Source organism: Crinia signifera, chromosome 2 (assembly GCF_055691185.1).
Source record: "Crinia signifera chromosome 2, ASM5569118v1, whole genome shotgun sequence".
Lineage (NCBI taxonomy): Eukaryota > Metazoa > Chordata > Amphibia > Anura > Myobatrachidae > Crinia > Crinia signifera.
In genome coordinates this window covers 372,638,609-372,656,262 of record NC_139218.1, presented here as the reverse complement: position 1 = coordinate 372,656,262, position 17,654 = coordinate 372,638,609, and positions in this window count along the sequence as shown.

Here is a 17,654-nt window from a genome sequence, read left to right as displayed (position 1 = left end):
CTTATCAGTAGATATCAGTAAAATGCTTGAGTAAATAGGTACGTCTTTAGTCTATTTTTAAAGGATTCTACTGTGGGGGCTTCTCGCACTGTGCGAGGAAGAGAGTTCCATAGAGCTGGCACAACAAAGTTGAAAGCTCGACCCCCAGATGAATTCAGGGGGTCGTAGGGCCTTGAAAGTGAGTAAGCCAATCTTGAAAACAATTCGGTACTTGTTTCCTATCTGGGCGCCCATCGCGGGCATCGCGGGTACATCGCATGTCATTATAATGACATGCGATGGGCCAGACGCGATGCCCGCGATTTTCCCATAGGGAACAATGTTAAATGCCTCAATTTACCCGCGATGACCGCGATTTACCATAGGAAACAATGTTAAATGGATCAATTTCCCCAAATTATCATAGGGAACAATGGGAAATGTGGCAAAAACACCCCTGAACATAAAAATGTCCCCCCAAAAGTAGTTGACGCCACCCCGCCATCAACGTGAACCCGAAGCATGGCGAGCGCAGCGAGCCCGCGAGGGGCGGCGGTACGCGTCCTCCGACCTTTTCATGCCCTACTATCCACTAGGGCGTGGAGTGAGAATAGAATAGTGTGGCGAGCGCAGCGAGCCACCGAGCCCGAAGCATGACGAGCGCAGCGAGCCCCGCGAGGGGACGCGGATACCTTCACAGTTATACGCGTCCCCTCGCGGGCTTCCCAGGTGTCCATGGCGTCGCGGACACCTGGGAAGCCCGCGAAGGGACGCGTTTACCTGTGAAGGTATCCGCGTCCCCACGCGGGGCTCGCCACGCTTCGGGCTCGGTGGCTCGCTGCGCTCGCCACACTATTCTATTCTCACTCCACGCCCTAGTGGATAGTAGGGCATGAAAAGGTCGGAGGACGCGTACCGCTGCCCCTCGCGGGCTCGCTGCGCTCGCCACGCTTCGGGTTCACGTTGATGGCGGGGTGGCGTCAACTACTTTTGGGGGGACATTTTTATGTTCAGGGGTGTTTTGCCACATTTCCCATTGTTCCCTATGATAATTTGGGGAAATTGATCCATTTAACATTGTTTCCTATGGTAAATCGCGGTCATCGCGGGTAAATTGAGGCATTTAACATTGTTCCCTATGGGAAAATCGCGGGCATCGCGTCTGGCCCATCGCACCTGATTTTTTATCGGCCGCGATGGCCCCGATTTTACCCCCGATGCCCGCGATTAAAATCGTGGGCGCCCAGATAGGAAACAAGTACCAACAATTCACCATTTTACAGGTAGCCAGTAAAGGGAGTAGAGAATGGGAGTTATGTGGCAGGAGCGGAGCTGGTTAGTTAATAGTCTGGCGGCTGCATTTTGTACCAGCTGCAAGCGGTGCAATTCTTTTGATGGGAGACTAAGGTAGAGAGCATTGCAGTAGTCTAGGCGTGATGATATAAATATATATAAATGTATAGGCGTGAATGACTTTAGGCAGGTCTTCTGAGGGAATTAAGTGCTTGATTCTGGCTATATTTCTTAGATGATAGAATGAGGATTTGATGGTGGCTGACACAAGGGGCCAAATGTAATAGGGTGAGAGTTTCAGAAGTGAGAGATTTGGGGAGAGTTTTCCCATTTTTTTTAAAGCAGCAATCAATTACATGGCAAAACCAGGTTGATTTGCCATGTAATTGATTGCTGCTTTAAAAAAAATGGGAAAACTCTCCCCAAATCTCTCACTTTCTGAAACTCTCACCCTATTACATTTGGCCTCTGATGTTTAAGTGTCAGGCCACTATCCAGGACAACACCAAGATTCTGCACATGATCAGAGTTTTTAGTGCTGTGACCCAGCGTAAGACCTGTCAGTTGGTTACAGTAGTAGCCAGTTTCATCTTTGATCCTTTGGCCATGGCTCACCATGGCTAGCCATGGCTATTCTATTGTTCTCAGCTGCAATACAATACATAGAACAATAGAATAGGGGATTAGCAGCGTAATCCAATTACTCACTTAATCCTATTATGGACATAGATGGCAGTGGCTCCCACTGTATGCTGCCGTCTTGTCCTGTGATTTATCATACGGACCTCTGGTTTATCTGGGTTCAGTCTCAGCCAACTGGCACTCATCCACTCCTGGAGCTCAGCTAGGCAGCCATTTAAGGTTGCTATTGTGTTATCAGTGCCAGGAGCAAAGGAAAGGTACAGTTGTGTATCATCTGTGTGAGGTTACGGGGTCCTCAATCACTCAGACACCGAGCAGATGAAACCAAAATACGGTTTATTTTTTCACAGCACACACAAGTAGATAAAGACAGGAACACGAGGCAAAATGTAGCATAGAAACATCCAGGTAGCAGTTCAAGTCCTTTTAGCATCACAGTTCCAAATCACAAAACTATCACTCTCCACACAGCAGTGATAGCAGAAACCTGTATAAGTCCACACAGTAGCATAGTAGGATGCCCACCCCGGGCAAACGACGTGTTCCACAAATTCCAGTGGCAGAGTATCACCCCTCAGCCAGGATCTCCACTAGCCTCCAAACTTTCAAGCGTTCCCTGAAAACACACCTCTTCAGGCAAGCCTATCATATTTAAGTTCTACACGCATAACCCTCTGAGGCACTTATGCATTATATAGCTTCCCTTCTGGACCTGTAACTTGGTGGGACTGCTATGCTATTACTGGTGCCTGTCCTTGTGTTTCCCTCCTATATACCTATAGATTGTAAGCTTTCAGCAGGGCCCTCCTACCTCCATGTCTGTATGTTGTTACCCTGTTTGTTTTATTTCTGTTTACAATTGTAAAGCGCAACGGAATCTGCTGAGCTATATAAGAAACTGTAAATAAATAAATAAATAAAATGTGCTCTAGAAAAGAAAGTGATAGTGTTAAAATCACTGGCTCTGGATCTACAAAATGCCACTGTAATTTATTGATTGTCTTTGGGTTTTCTTGCAATAGCGTCTCCTGACTTTGTTGCTATGTTGCAATTTTTATTCACTCTACTCAGGATTCCGGGCACTGAGCCCAGAGAGATTCTTTAAATAAATACAGTTTAATTTCAAACTCTTATGCCCCTTTCAGACCTCCCTTTTTACCCGTTATTTTGCCATTGTTTTACCGTTTTAAAATGGTAATTTGTGCAGTCTGAATGGCGCAGACTGAATTTACCGGTTCTATTGAACTGGTAAAGTATTTCTAAACGGTAATAAAGCAGGGTCCTACCCGTTTCAGACCCGTTTTTTTCATCCACTGTTTTCTATGGGTTAAAACGGGTTCAGTGTTGTGAAGGAACAAAAACTGCATTGAAATACTGTTCAAGCACAAAAACTGCACTGAAATACCATTTAAAGACATGCGGTGTGAAAGAGGTGTTAGCTGGCAGACCCGTTTTTAGAAACGTTTTAAAATACCTGGTCAAAGACAGTTTTGCGGTCTGACAGCAGCATCAGTTTATTCTACTTGATCGTATTAAGGTGCCCATACACAGTACAATTATTGTATAAAATTTGGACTAGATCGCATTGCATCGGTTTTTCAATGCAATGAGATGAGATCTAGTACAAAAATTATGTGCAGCACATACTTTATGGGCACCTTAAGAGTGTGATTGGAAATTATGTATGGTGGGGTTTTGAGAGAGGAGGGTGAGGGACTCCTGTCCTTATTTCCTTATGTCCTTATAGGATTATAGTATTCACTCCACTGTTTTATTATGTGTCCCCCACTGGGTTTTACTTAGCCCGTGGTTCCTGCCTGGACCGGCAATCAACTGTGGGCTGTGATCTCCCAGTAGGCTTTATTTTACATTAATCAGCTCAATCCTATTTAATCCTGATAATTACCCTCATTCCCCCAGTTTGTAATATACTGTATATAAATCTCCTAGTTCAATCCCCAACACACATTTCATTGATTTAAATTGATATGCATTTCTATCTGTTGTGGCTTAGCAGAGGCTAGCCGCCCGACACGTGTTTCACCACATATAAGGACTTTTAATAATACACTAGGTGATTCATCGCGCCCTACGGGCGCTCTTCACACCGTCGTAAGGAGCTGCGCCCCCTTAATTTGTGAACATTTGTATATGAGAAAGATGGTTAGAATTGTATGAAAGATGGCCTGTATTGCAGCTTGAGTTATAGGTGAAATGTGTTAAATAGAGAGCATATGATGTGGAAGGGGGGGCGTATTGTTTCGTTTAATTAAAAAGCGGTTACAGAGTAAGATGTACATTGATAGTGTGGATGGTACAGTGACATTTGTGGGTGTGGGGGGGGGGGCTGTGTGTGCATGTTGTTTAGGTGTGTGTGTGCAATAGTATAGTAGGGTGTTTTTGAGTCAGCGGCTCCCCACTGGCGGAGGTCACGACACAGGAAAACAGGATAGGGGTGTGTGGACATAAGGGGGACTAAAGAGGAGGGTGGGAGATACTGTGCAGCACAGGAGTACAGGATGGTGGCCCTGAGTCCGTGTCTCCTCCTACTGGGTGGGAGTTAGGGTGCATGAGAGCAGGAGGCTGGGCTATGAGACATGATAGGGGCATGTGGGTAAAACAAAGTCAGCGACTCCCCAGTGGTGGAAGTTACGGTTCAGGAGAGCAGGAAGCTGGGTAGTGATAGGGGTGTGTGAGTATACGGGGGACTAAAGAGGGGCTTAGGGGTGCTGTGAATTGTGGGAGGGGCGTGGTGGGTGCCGTGAATCAAGGAAGGGAGGGGGCGCAGGTGTCCGCGGATCGCGGGAGAGGGCGGGGGTCCGCAAAGCGTGGGAGGGGGCGTGAATTGCGGGAGGGGGGGGGGTTGCGAATTGCGGGAGGGGGGTGTGTGCGGGGGGTGACGTGAATCGTGGGAGGGGGCGTGAATCGTGGGGGGGGGGTGCGCGGGGGGTCCGTGAATTGCGGGAGGGGTGGGGGGGCACGGGGCGTGATAAATCACCTAGTTGGTTATATATTCTTGTAGAAGGATGGTAGAATGTTGCTGTCATTCAGAATGCATTTACATAAACAGTAATAGTAGCAGTAAAAGATCTGACTTAAAACACCTACAGTAAAACAGAACAGGTGTTATATATTATACAAAGAATTGGTTGATGATGTGTAGGTTGACGTGCACATAATTGTCACTGTAAAAAAATTGCTACAAGAAAAAATCAACACAGAAAGGTCAACACATGTAAATGTTGACATAAGTGTGGCACTTCATTGGTGTCCATGTCGACACATGAGAATGAATATGAAAACATTCAAAAAAGAAAAATAAATCTTCAAAAACTCATGTCAACCTTTTTCATTGTCGACCATAGCCGTGTCAGTGTTTTGCATGTGCCATTTAATCCTGGGGTTGCCGTGAATCACGAGCGGGGGTGGGGGGGGGGAGGAGGTGAGGTGTGTCCGCGAATCACGGGAGGAGGGGTCGTGGGTGGATGCCGTGAATTGCGGGAGGGGGGGTCGTCGGAGGGTGTGGGTGCCGCGAATCGTGGGAGGGGGGGACGCGGGGGATTGCAGTGAATCGTGGGAGGGTGGGTCGCAGGGGCGGGGGGTTGCCGCAATGACAGGGGGGGGAATCGCGGTAGGGGGGGTCGCGGGGGGTGGGGGGTACCGCGAGGAAGGGGGGGCCTAGGGGGTTGGCACAAATCGTGGGAGGGGGGGGTCGCGGGGTGCCACGAATCGCAGGAGGGGGTGTGTCACGGGGTGGGGCCGCAAATCGCGGGAGCCGCCGCGAATTGGGGGGGTGTGCTGTGAATCGCGGGAGGGGGGTCGCCGGGGGGTGCCGCGAATCGCCACAAGAAAAAATTAACACAGAAAGGTCAACACATGTAAATGTTGACATAAGTGTGGCACTTCATTGGTGTCCATGTCGACACATGAGAATGAATATGAAAACATTGAAAAAGTGAAAAATAAATCTTCAAAAACTCATGTCAACCTTTTTCATTGTCGATCATAGCCATGTCAGTGTTTTGCATGTGCCATTTAATCGTGGGGTTGCCGTGAATGGGGGGGGAGGGACACATTGCTCTGTTTCTGGACTTTCTTCTTAATTTATGGATTACCATCACCTGTGCTTAAACACCTTTCTTATCAATTACCCTGTTTAAAACAGGTGATGACAATCATAAATTAAGATGGAAGTCCACAAACAGAGCATTCTGTCCCTCCTGGAGAGGGTCATGTTGGGAGGTATGGAGGTGTGGGGCGCTCACCTGGTGTGTCTGGTGAGTAGCTGTGTCTTTGCTGTGTAACATGGAGAGGCAGACCCTGGCAGTCTGGCACTGTGGGCTCACTGGGCTGGTTCTCTGTCGTGTGAGTCAGTCATGTGAGTCAGAGGCTCCACCCAGCGTTACAGCTTCAGGCACACTTTGAGTGACAGATGTAGCCAAATATATAAGAGATTGCCACAAAGTAGGTTCCTTTAATGATCCAGAGTCCCACTAGCCTAGGGCTGGCAACACCGGCCCTCCAGATGTTAATGAACTACACATCCCATGATGCTTTGCATTAGTTTTGCTATGTGGCCATGCTGAAACTGATGCAAGGCATGCTGGGATGTGTAGTTAATCAACATCTGGAGGGCCTGTGTTGCCCAGCCCTGCACTAGCCAAAGATTATCGAGCCTCAACCTGTTTTCTTTATGATGTGTTTTACTCTTTACTGTATGCTTTTGTATCATGGAAATACTTCTCCTAGGTTGTATTCATTTACATATGTTGTTTTGTTTTTTTGGGGATTTGGAGTAGCTTCTACAAATATATCAGCTTGCGCTTGTGTTTGCATAGGATGCCCTATTATAGTCTCCTTTATGGCACATAAAGCTGCCAATATCATATACTGTAGTGCTAAAGGTGCATAGACATGGTGCGATATCGCTTAGTTTTTCACATTATGGGCCGGATTCTCTAAGCTTCAAAAGTGATAAAAGGGAGAGTGATAAGAAGCCAGCCAATCAGCTCCTATCCGTCATGTATTTGTTAGGAGTTGTTATGGGGAACTGCACTAATTATTGGGGATAATTATCACACTAATTAGATAAAGTAGGGGATATAACTGATTTTAATTTGAAGGAACTACCTGTCATGTCACAGACTGTGTTTGAAAAATGTCAGACAGGAGCTGATTGGCTGGCTGTTTATCACTCTCCATTTTATCACTTTTGAAGCTCAGAGAATCTGGCCCCAAGTATGCTGCACCTAACGGCCGATGCACTCTCCTTGTTAATGTGGCACCCTGGAAAGGCAGGGGTTAACGGATAGTGTAAGTTTTAAAAAGCCATTGATTCTTATAAAGTGAGTGGGGGAGATTCTAGTCTAAACCAGTTCTTCCAGACTATTCCACATGTAGGGGGAGAATAGGATGTGAGAGGGTCAAAGGACAGCCAGTTGGTCAGTATAAGCATAAGAGAGATGGAGCACAGAGACTAGTGTCCAGGGGAGAGAGAGTCACCTCCGCCGGCGGGTGCACTACTCACCCGCTCAGTGGTGGCTCTCCTTGCACTGGATGGGGGTCTGACATCATGCTGGAGGTTGGTGGTCTCATCGGAGGTCCAGTTGCAGCGGCATGCAGGAGTTGTATGGTTTGGTTTCTAGTCTGTGCCGGGAGGCTGGTGCCGACATATTGGATATGGGCAAAAGTGCTGCATGCCAGTCTGCACACCTTTCATTTGTTTTCTGACTCTCAGCCTATGGGAGGATAGCCCTGGGTATATAGCCTGGCCTTTCTGACCAGAGAGATGTCAGTCCAAAGTGTCTCTTCATCTGTGCACTACCTGGAGCTTGCAGATTTCCCTAGGCCTATGCTGGTCACTCTGATAAGCCTGCCAGAGCTTCTTTCCTGACGTCAAAATCTGGCAAACTTGCTGATGACATATTTACTTCTGTTGGTGTTGGTACTATCTGTACTAGTGGATGACCCAGTGTTACCTTTGTCCTTTTTGGTTCCTCCCCTGTGTCATTCTTCAAGCCATCAGGATTCAGTCCAAGATATTTATTTCAAAGTTCAAGTATTTCTGAAACTATCGTCATTTCTAGTTCTAAGTCCAAGAAATTGTTGTTTCAAAGTTCAAGTATTTCAGACTGTCGTTATTTCTTATTTCTACGTCCAAGCAATAATTTTTATAATTCTAAGTGCAAGTATTTCATAGACTGCCATACTGATTCTAAAGGCCATACACACTGGGCGACTTTCAGCTGAAAGCCGCCCAGTGTGTGTGCCCCAGCGGTGAGTGCTGCTGCGCGCTCCCGCATCATTGCCGGGAAAGCCGCTCATCTGCTGGTAATACCAGCAGATGAGTGGCTTTCATAGCTCTGCGCTATGCAAAGCCGTCCTCCCCCCTCCATCGGCGCCGGGCAGGGGGAAAGTCGCTCAGTGTGTATGCACTGAGCGGCTTTCCCTGCAGCGATAATTGGCATCATCGCTGTCCATACACGTTGGGCATAGTCGCCAAATGTGTGTGGACCTTTAGAAGTCATTGCTTTTCTTATTTCAAAGTGTAACAAGTTGTTATTGTCATTATTCTTCAAAGAAGTCTTAAGGCCCATACACACTAGGAGATTTTCATTTTAAAAGACTTTGCCAAAATCTTTGATAGATATACCTCTCACCAAAGTAGTGCATACCGATGGTAATGAATATCGATGAAGGAGCACCGATGATGGTAAGTATAGATGAAGGAGCACCGATGATGGTAAGTATAGATGAAGGAGCACCGATGATGTCGATGAAGGACATACCGATGAAGCAGGAGTATTTATGGTGGAACACAGATGGTGAGTATCGATGGCAGAACACTGATGGAGCAGGAGTATCGATGGCGGAAATACGATGATGGAGCAGGAGTATCGATGGCAGAACACAGATGGAGCAGAAGTATCTATGGAGGAACACAAAATCGGGTATTCCGTCCGCTGGGATTTTAACTGCATCCCCCGCCGATTTGCACCTTTAGCTTGAAATTACAATGTATTCCCCACCCTGCTTAGTTTCTGTGGCAGCCATGTCAGTTTCTCCATTAGATCTTCATTGTTTTGCTGCTTTCTGGGTATAGCTTCTCCATTCATTGGCAAGCAGTCAATATGCTATATGCCAACATTCTTCACAGACTGGCAGTGTGTGTGTGTGTGTGTGTGTGTGTGTGTGTGGGGGGGGGGGGGGGTTACTGTTAGGCTGTGGTAAGGGAGGGTTAGACACTAGGGGCATGGTTAGGGCAAGGCCTTGAGGAAGGGGCCAGGCTATGGGCTATAGGTTAAACACTAGTAGGAGGGTTAAGGGATAGAGTTATCGACATTGCCAGAAGCGCTGCTGGTAAGTCACCACTAGACCATTATGCCATCAGTTTTTCATGATTCTTTTCATTTTGTGGAATCTTTCATACTTTATCCTCCACGTGGACTCCGATTGGGAAGGGTAAATTGTGACTAATTGGGGGTCCTTTTGCTTGTGTCAACCTTCTGCTGTCAACCTAGACATTGGCCCTTATTCTGGTTCACTCACAAAGGCAAATTCCTTCTCAAATGAACAAAACCATGTGCACTGCAGGTGGGGTAGATGTAACATGTGCAGAGAGAATTAGATTTGGGTGAGTTATTTTGTTTCTGTGCAGGGTAAATACTGGCTGCTTTATTTTTACACTGCAATATAGATCTAACTTTGAAGTAAAAACCCTACCCAAATCTAATTCTTTCTGCACAAGTTACATCTGCCCCCCTGCAGTGCACATGGTTACATGTTTTTTTTCCATTTGAGAAGGAATTTGCCTTTGTGAGGGAACCAGAATAAGGGCCATTGTCTGTGAGTTACATGAAGGGCCTGATTCTGCTTCACTTGCAAGGGAAACTCCTTTAATGCACAAAACCATGTTGCACTGCAGGGGGGCAGATGTAACTTGTGCAGAAAGAATTAGATTTGGGTAGGGTTTTACTTCAAAGTGAGATCTATATTGCAGTGTAAAAATAAAGCAGTCAGTATTTAGCCTGCACAGAAACAAAATAACTCGCCCATATCTAACTCTCTCTGCACAGGTTACATCTGCACCCCTGCAGTGCACATGGTTTTGTCCATTAAGGACTGAGTTTGCCTTTGCGAGTAAACCAGAATCAGGCCCCAAACAATCACAAATGACACTAAAGCCCCGCACACAGTACACACCCTGCACCGATTTATTTTGATTATATTTTGTGTAACAGATGCCCAACTTGAGTGGTCAAAGTGATGTGTGGTTGCACTGATGAGGGGGTCGCACCGATGAGCAGCTAATAGCAGTTAGACACTGCCTCCAGCCGAGTCTTGCAGATGGTGAATGATGCTACGAAATGTCCACCAGGGGTTTGCTCCGGTGAACCCCTTAATCCAAGAAATACTGTATTACATGTCACACAGCTTCCCCCCTTTCCCAGTAATCTGACCCGTTACCATAGGCGTGCACACATTGAGTGTTAAGGGTGCACAGGCACCCCCTAATGCTGTGCCCCCACCCCCACACTTATTGCTGCTAGTAATACCAGCAATACCTTTTACCAAAGACTTTTGCTTTTTAGACCTGTATTCCATTAAAATAAGCACCCATCAATCAATTATGTGTATTTTGCATTATTAATTGTATTACACCATTGCCATATCACTAGAAACCTGTGTCATAAATATATGATTTTGACTTTATTTGCATGTACTGTTACACAGAGCAATTAGAAGATTAAAACTGAAATATGCAGGAGATTACGCTGTGGCTGAGAGACGTTTTATATTGTAGTGAGTGCACGCCTGATTGGCGGTGTCCCAATGGCGGTGTTAGACATGCCCAATAGGTGGTGCTAGGCACACTGCTTTGACAGTGAACCCCCTAATAAAATGTGCTGCACACACCTATGCCCGTTACACAAGAGTTTTAAAGATATTCTTTTATATCCCAATATTATAGGGAGTTTTTCATTTTATTACACAATTAAAAATCCTTTTACTGTTGTGCAATGGATACAGCTGCCAGAGCTGAATAGCAACCGGGCAGCCCATTCTCCCCATAAAGTAGGTTTTGCCGCTGGACATTCGGCCCTGTTAGGTTATGATGGTTGGGGGGGCTGTGCATGTGGTCAGCGTGGTCGCACATAACCGCACATGCACAGACCCCCCGGGTTCCGGGTCAGGGGTCAGGGCTTCGCAGGGACGGGCTCCTTTCAGAGCCCTGTCCCTGCGCCCTTACATTGATAAATCCCAGCGGTGCACCATTTTAGTTGCCCTTCTTTGTACAGTCTCTAATGTATTTATATCCTTCTGGAGATATGGCCTCCAGAACTGAACACAGTACTCTAGGTGAGGTCGTACCAATGACCTATACAGTGGCATTATTACAATTTCGAGTTGCTAGAGCAGGGTTGCCGACTTTGAAATGCTCTTCTCCGGGAGAAGCCCAGAGAGGAGACTTCCATTACCTGTTCGGGGGGCGGGGCTTGACAGTGGCGTCATTAAACACGAGTGTGTCATTTTAGCTCGGCCCCCTCCTCTGAGACCCGCGGTTTGCAGCATTTAAATGCCGCGATCGGGGGGGGGGGGGTACCCCTGATTCCGGGAGGGTTGTCCACCCTTCCGGGGGCCGGAAGGGGTACCCGATTTTCGGGAGACTCACTGTAATTCCGGGAGGGTCGGCAACCCTGTGCTAGAGCAGTGCCATACCCTGAGCCCAGCAGTGCCATCTCCTGTTAGCCAGATTGATATAAAAATGGTAAATATGATAGGAATGTACCCAGATACATGGGTTGCTCTGAGAGTCTCAGCCACTTATCCTGTTACAGTGGCTACAAGGAGCTTTCTGTATCTAAGCGGAAACTGATTTGAGCAAGAATGTCTCATATTATTCATGTGGTCATAAGAGGATGTGACAGATGACAGTGCTGCGATTAAGACTTTAGGCGGGATGCTATATAGCAGAAATGCGGTAAAAACCCCGTTTTCGGGGTTTCTACCGCATCTCTATATGCTATATGGCGCCTCCGCAGTGTCAGCGCTGCGGAGGGAATCGCCAGCTAAAGCTGGCGAATCCCTGCAGAAGCCTATGGGCTTCTTACCGCAGCGCTGTTTGAGGGATCCGTCACGGATCCCTCCCAGCGTGCCCTGCGGCCGGCGCCGGGGTCTGCGCATGCGCAGATGGACTCCCGGGTCACAGACCCGGAAGTCCAGCGCTGGCACCGCATCGCAAGGGACAGCTCTTACCGCAAGAGCTGTCCCTTGCATGAATAACGGCATATGTTATAGCATATGCCGTTATTAAAAATGCGGTAGCCAGCGATAATGGGCGCGGATGTTACAACATCCCGCCCTTTGTGAGTAAGGCTGTAGTAATTTAAGGGGTGTACACATGGTGAGACTATGGCAGATTTTCACTAGTCAAAATCTCCTAGGTTAGCCAAAATCTCCCAGTTTTCCTCCTGATTAGATGCCAACGCTAATACCCCTTACAGACTATACTCTCAACCTGGGTTATTGCTGGGTCGTTACATCACCAACCTAGGTCAAGGAGCAGTGTGAAAGCACCACCCCAGGTCAAGCAACCCAGCATTTCAACCCTGGTCATGACTACATAATTAGTATTAAGCATTGCACTCCATAAGCACATTAGTTTCAATGGTATTAAATTTGCGCTGTATTTTACCCAATAAATACACTTTTTTATGTTCTATTTATCTACTTCCATGCAGAGACATAACTCTGGAGTCATCAATGGAGTCATCTGCCGCCGGGCCCCTGGACCCAAGAGCGCACCACTCCTCCCCTGTGAGTTTGAATCAGTTCATTGAAAGTCGGCGATAGCTCTTCTGTGGCTGCTGACTCCCCCTCCTACAGTGTATAGCAGTTTCGGGGGGGCTGACACAAAGCCTGAGACTGTTGAGGCAGCACCTGCTGTAGAGACAGAGTAGGCACGGACAAGCGTTTGACTAACAAAAAAGCCATCCATGGTGGTTCTAGGACAGGTAGTCACCGTATTAAGTGTCCATGCCGCATAACACCTTAAACAGAGACCATCTAGCACAAAATCCTGCAGTCTAACTTGACTGAGCAGGGCCTGTAAGAAACCAGTACAGGAGCCCCAGACTCCGACTTGTCCTTAGAGGCCTTGTATTTGGACATAGTTAAACACCTCAGCACCTATAATAATATGCAAATATGGCACCCGTTACAAATAAAATTCAAGGTAAAACATAACCTCTAATAACACCTGGTATAAGGAAAAAGAGGTGAAAACGAGGACAGCAAAATAATTACAGCAGAGTTTGAACACAAACAACAGTAGCCAGCAACAAGCCGCATACAATGCATATAACTGGGCACTGACTCAACTATGCAAACCACAAAGGTTGGTAGGATAAGTGCTGTATAACTTGTCCCCAGGGAAAGGTATACAGGACACTGGACACAACCTCATGTGACCTCTGAAACCAGCACTGTCTGAGTGTCTGACTGGGGGAGGAGGAGGGTATTATTTAACAGCCCAGAAAAAGCGGGAACTCAAGACAAATGCCCTCGGCTGGGGAAGGGGCCAACGGGGAAAGCCTACCTCCCCAATGCTGATATTCCCCCCTCCAGGGCTACCTGGTTACACGTGTATCAATATTAGCATATAGATATATTCCCTGGTGGTCTAGCGAAAGATGGGAGCGACCTGGTTTTCGCCATCATCATCTCCAGAGCGTCTCCAACTCTAAGGATTTTTAGGGGTGATTCTGGTTGGTTTGCAAAATCAAACTCCTTCAGTGGACAACCATGTGCACTGCAGGTGGGGTTGATGTAACATGTGTATAGAGAGTTAGATTTGGGTGAGTTATTTTGTTTCTGTGAAGGATTAATACTGGCTGCTTTATTCTTACACTTTAATTTAGATTTCAGTTTTAACACAATCCACCCAAATCTAACTCTCTCTGCACATGTTACATCAGCCCCACCCACAGTGCACATGGTTTTGTCCATTAAAGAATCACTCCCTTTGAACCACCACTTACCTTCTCCTGTTGTCCGACTGCGGTCCAGGGCCCGGAAAAGCAATAGTTAGCTTATGCTTTTCCGGCGCCCGCAAAACACTGGACATCGTCACCAGTGTCGCAGCACCAGGGGGGAGTGATGGAGCTGCAACACCGTTGTCTTTGCCACTTGGTGCTTTCCGCTCTAATATATAAAAAAGCTTGAGGCTGCAACAGCAGTTTCCACAGGGTGGTTCCAACAGCTGGCGGCACCAAAAACAAAAATGTGCACTGTTGGTGGTACTTGAAAGCCAGGTGTTGCAACCACTGTTCTACTAAACAGTAATATTTATAGGAGCTGGTAGGGATGGGGCATTTAGGGCATACTAACCTACTGTTCTGGAAATCATGCCATTGTACAGAGCTAGGACACAGGCCTGAACTTACAGTATACTTCCACTCTCAGGTTCCCCGAAGGAACTGGACGTAAAAAGGCAAGTATGATGTTGAGAGCCTTCCCAGATGGACATTATTCTCCCAGCACATAGATGCTACTTTCTCATCTGTCCAGAGGTGGTGCGAACTAGGCCTCATCCTACTGTACACTATTAATGGGGTGGATTTTGAAGCTTCCCCTTGAACTTGGTAAGAACGGCACTGAATGCAGCGTAATAAAATAGATATCTTCATATATATTCTGCTTAAGTGACATTTACTGTCAACTATGCACATTTGCCACTGTATTCGCAAACCCGGAAATCTAGATGCATTCCCCATATGGACGTATATATACTGCATTGTACCTGGTGCCCTTGCAAGTAGTGTGAATCTGTTCTTTAAGGGGGTATAAATGACTTATGCTGCTTTCAGACCGTAAAACTGGCTTTGACCAGGTATTTTGAAACGTTTCTAAAAATGGGTCTGCCAGGTAAAACCCCTTTCACACAGCATCTCTTAAACAGGATATTACCGTTTAAGTGCCGAAATCAAAGCCAGTGCGGTCTTCAGCAAACCCCCCCCCCCCCTGTAACATACTGACAGAGTGTTACAGTTAACACACACACCCCCCCCAATGTGTTTAAGAAGCCCCCCGTGCAGCCGGTACCTCATGCCTTGCGGATCCCGGCTGTGCAGACTCCTGCTGCTTATAAAAAAAGTGACTTTCGGAAAATGGCTGCCCCCATACCAAAGACAGTTTTTTCAAACAGTCTTTCCGAAAGTCACTATTTTTTTTATAAGCAGGAGCCGACAGATGGGGTTTTTCTTAAACACATTGGGGGGGTCCCCTCTGAGCCAGGTCCCCTCTGCGCTGGTCCATCTGAGCCAGCGCAGTGCATATTTAATGAGCCGACCGCTCATTACATATGCAATGAGCGGCTAATTACATATGTGCATATGTAATTAGCAGCCGGCTCATTAAATATGCAGGCACTGGGGACCAATAGTGCTCACTGCTGAGTGGGTACCATTTCAGACCGCAAAAAAAAACTGGTCTGAAATGTGTAGGACCCTGATTTTTTACAGTTTTAAAATACCAGAGGGAAAAAAAAACAGTATTAGACGCTACTGGTGTATGGGAATAATGTGTGAATCATCTTCCTTTATTTGATCATATCCTTATTTCAAATTAATAATAAAAAAGGACAATGACTCAACCCTGGCAAAGTACCTATTAACCCCCATCAATCTAACAGAGGAGGAACTTGATTAACTCTTCATTGATTCTCCCAATAATAGGGTCAAAGGATTTTTTAGTGCAATCTGAGGGTATTTGGGGGCTAGTGAGAACATTTTGTGGCATGTCCGAATGGTATGTGGGTGTATATGGCATTTTGTGAGGAGTTATTTTTATTTGGGGGGGTTTGTAGTGAAGATTAGGGCCAATGGATACAGGGGGTTATTCACACCTAGGGGGTTATTCTAGTTCACTCTTTCTGACAAAATACTTCTTAGATGGACAAAACCATGTGCACTGCAGGTGGGGCAGATGTTACTTGTGCATAGAGAATTAGATTTGGGTGGGGTTTTACTTCAAAGTGATATCTATATTGCCAGGGGCTGGCTGGCAACTTTTAGCCTAGGGGGCAAGTCCAGAGCACTGGCCCATACCCCCCATCTCTCCGGAAGACTGAATGCTTGTGTGCGCCGGAGGCACGCTGAAAAATTAGGCGTGTGGCCTATCATAAGGGGACGTGGCCTGTACCTTGATTGTATTGTGTACCTGCAGATTGCACATTGTGATGCTAATTGCACATTATGCCGCACACCTTGATGCCCATTGCACCCCATACTGTGATGGCAATTACCCAATGCTCATTACGCCCCATACCATTATGCCCATTACACCGCACAATGTGATGTCCACAGTGCCAGATTTGCCCCCACAGTGCCAGATATTCCGCCACAGTTCCAGAGACACATATGCTCCCACAGTGCCAGAGACACATATGCCCCCACAGTGCCAGATATTCCCCCCACAGTGCCAGATACACATATGCCCCCACAGTGCCAGATATGCCCCCACAGTGGCAGAGACACATATGCCCCCACAGTGCCAGAAATGCCCCCACAGTGCCAGAAACACATATGCCCCACCAGCAACTCACCATTGTTGCTGTATCTCCATCTGCTGCTGATACTCGGCAGGGGAGGGGGGGGGGGTCCGGTGGGAGCTGGCGGCCCTCCTGCTCCCCCGGGCCGCTTAGCCAGTCACTGGCTGCGGGCTGCACTGGATCACCATCCACCTCCTCCAGGCAGCCCTCCTGCGCTGGCCGCGGCTTCCAGAACACGGCCGCGGCTACAGGAAAATGGCCGCCGGCCTCCTGCACTGTGGACAACAAGCCAAAATACTTCACACCTTGAAGTTAAACCCAGAGGCAGTAGAACTCCTCACAGAGGCGGGTTCCCAGTATACCATAGGAACTTCGTGAAAAGGATTTACCAGTAGGTATTACAATCCTATTTTCACTATCATTCATATGGTATAATGGGTTCTCAATACATTGGGGATGTCCCAAAGCTTCCAGAAGGGGGGGGGAGGTGGAGGGGGGTAAGTGCGTAGACTGCTGCAGCACCGCCTGCCCAAACTGGGTATCCTCTTTGGCCAGGGCGTCAAATTTGTAAAAATTTACAAAAATGTGTTGAGCCGACCAAGTAGCAGCTCTGCATAATTGCAGAGCCGACACACCACGAGCAGCCGCCCAGGATGCGCCCACCGCTCTAGTGGAATGAGCCTTCACAGAAGGTGGAACCGTTAAGTCGGCCGCTCCATAAGCCTGACGGATGGTAGCACAAACCCATCATAAAGCACAAAAATACAATCAGTCTTGCGTTGGCTGGGCGTTCTACCTACATAGGCCTTAACGGAATCCCAGAGTGACCCACGCTAGATGGAACCACAATAGCCAGGATCAGATGGAAAAGCGAAACAACCTTCGGCAAGAACTGCTGTTTTGTTCTCAGTTCTGTCCTATCTGCGTGAAACACCAGATAAGGACTCCTGCAAGATAAAGCACCTAACTCTGACACACGTCCAGCCGACACCAGAACCACCACAGTCTTCCATGTGAGGTACTTCAAATCAGTTGACGCCAGTGGTTCAAACCAAGACGACATCTGTACTTCCGGAATATTAGCCAAGAACATTGAAAGAGATCTCAGGTGGGGTGTTTAGGGCATACTAACCTACTGTTCTAGGAATCATGGCATTGTACAGAGCTAGGGCACAGGCCTGCCCTTATA